A 6762-nucleotide genomic window follows, 5' to 3' on the forward strand; every position below is an offset into this window, starting at 1 on the left:
CTAAGTTGGTTACAATGTATTATAGTAGCCATAGAAAACTATGATCTAGAGCAGTCTTCAAAATTATAAGAGAACACGGGGCGCCTCGGTGGCTTAGTCGGTTAAGCGTCCGACTTTCGCTTAGGTCATGATCTCGCGGTTCGTGGGTTGGAGCCCCGCGTCGGGCTCTGTGCTGACTGCCAGCTCGGAGCCTGGAGCCTGTTTCAGTCTGTGACTCCCTCTCTCTCTGACCCTCCCCTGCTCACGCTGTCTCTCTCTCTCCTAGAAATAAATTAAAAAATTAAAAAAAAATTATAAGAGAACATTATATATAATTCTATGCAAATACATTTTAAAGGGTAGTTGATTTATTAGATAAATGTAAATCATCAAAATTGACTCAAGAATAAGAAAGCCTGGCAGGTTAGAAATCAGGTACTATATTAGAAAAAGAACTTAAAATTTTATTCAAGAAAAATACTGGTCCCAAATCATTTTACTCGTGAGCTAAATCAGACCGTGAGGAAACAATGATCTCATGTTCCATAAATTGTGTTAGCTCATAAGTAAATGTAGAGAGCCTCCTTATACATTTTGCATTTTGAAAATGTGTCTTCACCCTGTTACCCTAACTATAGAATGACAATACCAACAATAAACCAAGGACTAATCTTACTTATGAATAAATGCAAAATTACAAAGAAAATATTTGTTAATTCAATCCAATAGTATCTTAATACTATACCCTGATTAATTATGGTTTATTCCAGGAGTGGATGATATTAATTAAGTGGACTTAATGTTATAAAATATATTAATATACTACATATTAATTTGTCATATAATATGTGAACATAGTTTATCTAACTGGGGGCTTAAATGAAAAAAGCTGAATGGTCACTATTCAGAATAACAATTTTATTTCAACCCAGCAATAACATTCTATGTTAGAAATGAGTCACTTCACAATAGCAATGAAACATATAATATGCATAAAATAAACATAAGAAATGTGGAGCTTTATAGAGGAAAATTTTAAAACTTTACTAGGAAACATGAAGATTTGAATAAACAAATAATGTACCACATTCCTGGATGCCTGGATGATGTAATTAATACAGTAAAGATCTTAATTCTGTTTATAAGGTACAGTGTTGTATGAGTCAAAATCCCAAGGGGATGGATTTGCTTTAATACTGATGAGAATATCTGAAATAGTTTTGAAGAGGATCCTAATGAGCATCGACTTTCCCAGTAAGAACTAAAATAGAAAGAAAAAGCCAGACGAGTATCTCAGAAAACTCGGAAAGAAATCCAAACTATACTACGTATATTTCTATATTATTAAGAATTTCAAATCAAAAGATGAATTTTGTAATATATGGAGTTAGGAAAACGGGTTGGAGAAAAATAAAATTCCAATTCTAGTTTAAAAATTAATCATAAAATCTGACTAAAATGGCAAACTACACGTAAAGGAGAAAACATAAGTAAAGCATTATGAGTTTAAAAGACTCTGGAAGGATGAGGCTGGTGGCAGAATAATTTATGTTGAAATTCCCCTATGAAAGCAGAAAGCAATTAAACTATGGAAATCTAACCCAAAGGCAGCATCTACAATGAAACAAGGTCACAGAATATCCCCATTAACTCTAAAATATAGGACAAACCACTGGCAGCTAGAGATCAATGCAGTATTAGTATCTGTGCAGGAAGTAGCAGAGGAAAAGGACATGAGAAGCCCCAAACACCTCGCTGGCACCTATCCAAAAGCTCAGGCTAGCAACTGGAGAAGATAAACCAGAACTTCATGAATTGGTTTGCACAATCCGATTACAGATAAGTACAAGGGTCCACAGATAAAACTAAAGGAGCTGGCAGGAGAGCCGAGACCATGAACTTTATGATGAATCAGCCAAATTTCCCTTCCCAGCAGGGAATAGAGAACATATTGAGCAGAACAACAAAAAAGTAAAGAAAACAATGTTCATGTAAAGGTGGAGCAAGTAGCAGAGCTAGAATACTCAAAAATTAAGCTACCATTGAAGTGCCTGGGTGACTCAGTCGGTTAAGCTTCTGACTCTTGGATACAGCTCAAGTCATGATTACTCAGTTTGTGAGTTTGAGTTGTGCTGACAGCACGGAGTGTGCTAGGGATTCTCTCTTTCTGCTCTCCCATGCGAATGCTCTCTCTCCCTGAAAATAAATAAACAAGCTTAAAAAAATTAAGCTGCAACCATCTTAACCCAATCAATATTTATAGAATACTACCCATAATAAGTATAGAATACACTTTTTTAGTGCATGTGATACATTCATTAAGACAGACCATATGTTTGGATCCAGAACTAGTCTCATTAAATTTAAAAAGTATTCAAAGATTATAAAACATATTTTCTGATTGTAAAATAATTTAGTATTCAGCTATAATGAAACATCTAGGGAAACTCCAAATATTTGGAAATTTGACAACAACTTTTAAATAATCATGAGTAAATGGAAAAACATAAAGAAAATGAAATTTTAAATTGAATGATAATGAGAAAACAATATAACAAAATATGTGGGGTGTAGCAAAAGTACTGTTTAGGGGGACACTTTAATCTTTAAATGCTATTAGAAAAGAAGAGCCCAAAACAAATGATCTAAAGTCCTACCGGAAAAAGTTAGAAAAATAAGGGCAAAATAAGCCCCAAATAAGTAGAAGTCAGGAGATAATAAAATAAAGAGCAGAAATCAATGAAATTGAAAGAAGGAGGAAAATTTAATCCAGAAATCTGATTCTTTGAAGCTATACAAAACTAATAAACCCCAAGCAAAAATAGTTACTACTTTAGTGACAGAGAGGGAAAAAAATCACCAATATTAGAAAAGAAAAATCCTAAAAATATTAGAAGAAAAATAATAAAATATTATCAATAAGTTTTATTCCAAAATTTCTATAACTTAAATGAAATGGACAAATTCTATGACAAATATAACTTGTCAAAAATAGATACAATATGAAACACAAAATCTTCCTAAGCCTATATTTACCAAAAGTAAATTTTTTAAACCAAAAGACCTTCTTGCCCAGAAAACTTCAGATTATTTCAATGGTGAATTTTGTCACAATTTAAGGAGGAAATAAAACCAATCTGACACAAAATCTTTCAGCAAATAGAGGGTTAGTAAAGAAGGAACATTCCCCAACTGATTTTTATAAAGCCAGCATAATCCAAATGTTGAAACCTGATAAGACAATACAAAAATAAAACCATTGCATGCTTATACTCCTTATAAACGTAGATGAAAAAAATCTTTAATAAAATATTAGTAAATCAAAGTCAACAATATATGGAAAAAAATCAAGTAGAGTTTATCTCAGGAATGAAAACTTCATTTTAACATTAAAACTGTCAATGCGGTTCAGCTGGATAATCGACTAAGTGAGACCAACATATTATTTTGAGATTTGCACTATATTTGACATAATATGTATTGAATTGCCAATTTCTAAAAAAGCTCTCAGAAATTCAGAATAAAAGGGTGTTTTTTTTTTTTTAACTGACACACAGCACCTACAAAACAACGTAGTCAACACCCTTATAAACATTTTTCCTATGATTGGGAACAAGACAAACATGTATTCTCATGACTTCTATTCAATACTGTACTGGCATTTTGGGCGATTGCAGTAAAGCAAGAAAAACAATAAAAGTTATAAAGTTCACAAAAAAATAAAACTCTTTCTCTTGGCTGATAAATTACTCCGTTTTATAGAACTAGAGAATTTGAAAAAGAAGTACTAGAACCAGTGAGTGAATTTTATAAGATCAAAGGATCAAGGGTTAATATACAAAACAAAACAAAACAAAAACAAAACAAAACAAACAAACCACAAATTTTTGTGTACTAGCTTACAAACCATACTTAGGGATAATTTAACAAAAGATGAACAAGACGGAAATTAGAAAGACCTAAGTAAATGAACAGATAGACATACCATGTTCGTGCATGTAAATTCTCAGTATTATTAAAATGGCCCTTTCTCTCTCTCTATTTTCATATATATATTTTTTCCAACACAATTCAAACATGAATTTTCCACAGACACTTTTAAAATATAAATTGATCAGATGCTTCTAAAAATTATATAGAAATCAACACAACCTAGAATACTCAAAACAATTTAAAAGGGGAGCAAATTTAGTGGACATAGACTGTATTATGTGTGGAATTGGCAAAAAGACAGACATAAAGAACAACAGAACAGAATAGAGAGTCTAGAAACAGACCCTATATATAGCTAATTGATTTTCAACAAGTGCTCCAGAGCAACACAGTGGGAAAAGAAAAATTTTCAAGAAGTTGTTGCTGGGCAACTGGATAAATGTATGAGGTAAAACAAATATTGAACCTTACTTTATAATATACCAAAAAACGAACAAGAAATAGATGATCGAACTAAATGTAAAAAAAAAAAAATCAAAACGTTTTCAAAAGGAAATATCTTTGGAAACTCACAAAAAACATAAGCCACAAAAGAAAAAAAAATGTTACATTGGACTTTATCCAAATTTAAAAGTTTTACTTTCTGAAAGATACCTTGAGCCAAACAAAAAGGTAAGCCACACAGTGTGGGAGAAAATATACATATCTAAAGTATATATAATACTCTTATGAGTCAGTAATGAAAAGGCCAGAAGAAGCCTAATAAAAATGGACAAAAAATTTGAATAGACACTTGTCAAGAAAAATGTACAAATGACCAAAACATTCAATGGAAGAAGATTCTCAACATCTCAGTTGGGAAAATGCAAGTTAAAACCACAATGAGATATCACTACACAGCCTAATCAGTCATGCCACAAAACAGATACAGTTTGACTTGTTCTTATTGATTTTTTGGACTTTGTTTCTTTCTTTTCCTTCTTTATAGTGGCTAAAATTTAAAAGATGGAAAATAGTGTTGGCGGAGATGTCTACAACTAGAACTCTTAGCGTACACCACTGGTAGGACTATACCATGGTGCAACTACTTGAGAAATCTGTTTAGCAGTTTCTTAAAATGTTGGACATTGGACCTATACAGGAGTGATCCCCTGTTCCTTGGCATTTACCCAAGTGAATGAAGCGTCTGTCCACAAAAAGACTAATCCAAGAATACTAAATTGCTTAAGTCATTGTAGCCCAGACCTAAAAACAATCCTAACGTCCATCAAGATATGAAGGCAGAAATGTTTTTTCTATGCATATGACAGAACTCTTCAGAAAACAAAACAAAAAACACAAAGAAACTTGCCACAAACAACAAATTGGACAAATCTTCAAATGCTAAGTGAAAAAATCTAATACACAAACAGTCCATAATACTTGTTTTTATTTATATAAAGTTCTAGAGAATGCAAACTAATTCATAATACCAAGAAACAGATCAATGAGGCCAGGAGGGAGTGATGGAATGCAAAGGGGACATCAGGAATTTTTTGATTTTGTCTTGTTTGCAATGGTGTTTTTCTGTATATCTACCATCGTCAAAATTTATGAAAGGCTGACTTGAGAGGAGCAATGAACTTCCACTGAGGGAAAAGTTAGCGTGAAGGAGCTACACTGCAGAAGAAGGAGTTATACTGCAGGAAAGGAGCCAGGAAAACAAATATCCTGACCTCACTTTGCTTCTTCTCTTGGTCTTTTGCCAGATAAAGCTCCCATTGACTCAACTGACTGGAAATCAGAGGTGATGGCAGCCCTATTGATGTAATCCATACAAATCAGTTTGCAGCAGAAGACAGCAGTGTGGAGAAGGGCTTGGAGTAGAAGTGAATGGGACAAATGGAAGATACCCAGCACTGATCATCTGCCAATGTTCAAACAAGAGTTTAGAGTTTGACTCTCCCCAAGCTTCCTTAACAGCCTCGAATACAGTATATTCTTCATAGCATTGTCCCAGTTTTTTAGCTCAACAAGTTCACATAAACCATGGTTTCTGCTAAGAGAATGCCTTTTGAACCTTTTTGAAGGACACCCTAGTGGCAGAAGGGAATCAATATTTAATCAATTTTTTTTGCCAGGATATCTGAGAGCATAGCTTGAAATTTACTGTGCATATGAAATTTCTTCCATGTTTCTTTTCAGCTAAATAATTGATGTGAGTTTTGAATTGTACTGCATAAAACCCTTGTTTGTTCTTATACCGAAATTAATTACACAAAGGAAAAAAGAAAACCAAAAAAAGATCCTAACTTTTTAAGATAGTCTTTTCAGATCTGTCAATTTCCAATAATAAAGTAAAAATAAGATCATGCTTTTTTTCTTGAATCTATATAATGTTAGAAGCCATAAATATTACATCTTCACATTCCTATCTATCATCCTCTGCCGTGGCTGATACTACTTTTCAGTAAAACTCTGCTCAGTGAGGTTCTGGTATTCCTTAAGATGGTATCGCTTGTTAAATAAGACACGAAAGGTATTGCATTCCCCTCTTAGAGACTTAACAATCCACATCTAAATATTAGAAACTGAGGAATTCTGTAATTAAAAACATGCCTGTTGTTTTTTAAAATAGCCAAATGTTTTTCAGATTCATTTGACCATGGAATTCCTTTCTGTTGAACGCCTATTCACATCTCACAGAGCACTAAATACAATTGATAAATGTCACTCTAGGCTAAGGAAGAACAAGTAATAAGCCACCTCAAATGTGTATATTTACGTATGAGTTCTTCAGATGAAGATCAACTCTGTTTCTTTTGGGGCTGATGTCCATTACCTAAACCCTTTAGGAGCCTCTTCTCTATG

The 6762-nt window shown here is 33.1% G+C and overlaps 1 long non-coding RNA gene across 1 annotated transcript in view; it reads left to right on the plus strand.

Annotated features, from left to right (window-relative positions):
- Positions 1-6439, plus strand: part of LOC120224161 — a 36133-nt gene extending 29694 nt beyond the window's left edge. The window contains exon 4 of the long non-coding RNA XR_005526487.1: positions 5661-6439. This is a non-coding gene — a long non-coding RNA (uncharacterized LOC120224161). The remainder of the gene's footprint in view (positions 1-5660) is intronic.
- The last annotated feature ends 323 nt before the right edge of the window (positions 6440-6762 follow it).

This window comes from Hyaena hyaena, unplaced genomic scaffold, assembly GCF_003009895.1.
Source record: "Hyaena hyaena isolate Hyena2069 unplaced genomic scaffold, ASM300989v1 scaffold_1116, whole genome shotgun sequence".
NCBI classification, from domain to species: domain Eukaryota; kingdom Metazoa; phylum Chordata; class Mammalia; order Carnivora; family Hyaenidae; genus Hyaena; species Hyaena hyaena.